Source organism: Triticum urartu, chromosome 6A, assembly GCF_056163025.1.
Source record: "Triticum urartu cultivar PI428250 chromosome 6A, HENAU_Tu73, whole genome shotgun sequence".
Lineage (NCBI taxonomy): Eukaryota > Viridiplantae > Streptophyta > Magnoliopsida > Poales > Poaceae > Triticum > Triticum urartu.
The window spans coordinates 36,102,363-36,105,361 of NC_141878.1; the positions used below are offsets into that span (position 1 = coordinate 36,102,363).

Sequence of the window (2,999 nt, forward strand, 5' to 3'; positions counted from 1 at the left end):
GGGCCAAGATCAGACATCAGAAACTGCTCACTAAGACGAGCCTTCACAAAGGCAATATACTCAAGGTCGTCGCCAGTGATGATCATGTCATCAACATAGAGAAGAAGAAGAGTCCGACCACGAGCGGAAATGTGGACAAACAACGCTGGATCATGGTCACTCGCTGAAAAACCAGCGGCAGTCACCACAGAGGCAAAACGCTCAAACCAGGCATGAGGGGCTTGCTTAAGGCCATAGAGAGAGCGACGAAGACGACAGACCATGCCATCAGGAACAGAATACCCAGGTGGGGGCTGCATGTATACCTCCTCAGGCAGCTCACCATTAAGAAAGGCATTCTTAACATCAAGCTAAGAAACAGACCAATGGCGAATAGAGGCCACAGCGAGAAGTGTGCGAATACTGGTCATATGGGCCACATGAGAAAATGTCTCGTCGTAATCACGACCATGCTCCGGCTGAAAACCACGAGCCACGAGACGAGCTTTGTAACGCTCAAGAGAACCATCAGAGCGAGTCTTAACCTTGTAGATCCACTTACAAGTGATGGGACGAACACCGGGAGGAAGAGAAACAAGATCCCACGTGCCAATGCGCTCAAGAGCAGCAAGCTCCTCTGCCATCGCAAACTGCCATCCAGGATGAACAACAACATCGCGATAAGACGTAGGCTCAAGTACAGCCGAAAGAGCATATCGACTAGGAGAATAGCGGTCGGGGGGAGGGCGAGGCCGAGCCCGAAGACCATAAGTCGACTGGGATGAGGAGGACGACGCACCAGAAGTAGATGGCATGTCAGTGGATTTATCCAGAACACGTGGACGGCGAGTATAATGAAAAGGAAAGGAGGGAAGAGGTGGAATCACCGGAGGTGGAGACGGGGAATGTAGCGATGATGAAGGTGGAGAAGGGGAAGGTATTGGTGAAGAAGGTGGAGATGGGAAATGTGTCGGTGATGAAGGTGAAGAGTCATACGATGAGGGAGGAGAAGAACTGTAGGAGAGGATGGCGTCGGATCTGCAACAGCGGGACGAGGAATAGGAATACTCGGCACAGAGGGAGGTGTGTCAGGAAAAGTGAGGAAAGAGATATCCTCCACTGAAAAGGTCGAGGAAGATGGACGCGGGTAGAAAGGATGAGACTCATCAAAAGTTACATCCCAAGAAATACGCATCCGACGACCGATAGGATCCCAACAACGGTAGCCCTTATGCTCATCACTATAGCCTAAGAAGACACACTCAACAGACTGAGCGGACAGTTTGGTGCGTTCACGAGGGGCTAGAAGAACATAGCAAACACAACCGAACAAACGAAGCGTCGAATAATCAGGAGAACGATCAAAGAGACGCTCGAAAGGAACGCCACCCTGCAAAGCAGTGGACGGCTGAAGGTTGATGAGATAGGTGGAAGTGGAAACAGCCTTAGCCCAAAAGTGAGGTGGAAGAGAGGCGGCGATCATCAACGCACGAGCCGTCTCAAGAAGGTGACGATGCTTGCGCTCAGCTACGCCATTCTGAGCATGAGCACCAGGACAAGAGAACTGAGCAAGAGTACCTTGCTCGGCAAGAACTCCACGCAACATCTTGGAAATATACTCTCCAGCAGAGTCAGCACGGAACACACGGATAGGCGTAGAGAACTGAGTGTGAACCATGGCAGCAAAATGCTTATAGATAGATAAGACCTCACTACGAGAAGACATAAAATATATTCATGTGTGCCGAGAGAAATCATCGATGAAGATAATATAGTAGCGATGACCTCCCTTCGAGGCAAAGGGAGCTGGACCCCAAAACATCAGAGTGAACAAGGTCGAAAGGACGTTGAGACACGGTCTCGCTATGAGGATAAGGTAACTGGATCTGTTTACCAAGACGGCAACCCTGACAGTCTAAAGACACACCGCCGGAGACGGATCCAAGAAGGCCACGTCGAACTAAAGAGGAGAGACGAGAGCCACACAAATGACCAAGGCGATGATGCCACTGCTAAAAAGAGCTGGTAGACAAGGCAACAGAGGTGGAGAGACTTGCGGCGGTAGCAGCGGAGGGAAGGTGAAGCCAGTCAAGCTCCCAGAGACCCTGAGAGTCACGACGTCGGGGGCCAGCACCAAGGAGAGCACCAGTGTGACGGTCCAGAACAGAACAAGAGTCAAAGTCTAGAATCACCCGACAACCGGAGTCAACAATCTGACCACCAGAAAGGAGCTGCATGGTAAGTCGAGGAACATGAGCAACATCAGGAACATGAAAAGATGAGGTGCTAAGAATGCCTCAACCATTAACTGGGAGGGAGGTACCATCAGCAGTAAGAACATGAATAGGAGACTCAAGAGCACGAATAGAAGACAAGGTGGATGAATCATGAGTCATATGAAAAGATGCTCTAGTATCAAGAATCCATGGAGATGTACCTGACTGTGTTGAAGGTGGTCTCACGATGCCAGAGGAGTCAGTAGCAGAACCAGCAGAACCCGTCGGTGAAGAACCAGAGCATGCAGCGAGCAAGCATCGAAGGCGCGTAATCTCCTGCTCGGTCAGGAGCTCAACTGAAGAGGTCGACGTAGATGCACCCGGCAATGAAGAGCCGGAGGCGGTCAGCAGACCACGAAGTCCCACAATCTCCTGCTCGATGAAGTACAAAGCTGAAGTAGACGACACAGTAGCACTGGGAGAGGAGCGGCCACCAGGCCCACCACCACCTGTGGAAGCCGCCAGAGGAGGCGACATAGCATAACCAACATCATCCGTAGAGGCCGGTGAAGGGGACGAAGGCACATGCAGACAAGCCCCAAGCGCCAAAGGAAGACGCGGGTCAATAGAGTCATATGCATCAACACAGCCGATGGGAGCCGCGAGAGGAGCCGGTGTAGAACGATAATCACCGATGAAAGTCGCAAGAGGAGTCGATGTAGAGCGACAATCACCACGTGCGAGAGACGCCACAGGGGAAGATAGCACAGACGGACGAGCACCAAGCAGCGAGGAAAGGCACAT

At 51.7% G+C, this 2,999-nt stretch overlaps 1 pseudogene; it reads right to left on the reverse strand.

Annotated features, from left to right (window-relative positions):
* Positions 1-1,991: 1,991 nt before the first annotated feature.
* On the reverse strand, positions 1,992-2,999 carry LOC147963597 (uncharacterized; annotated as a pseudogene).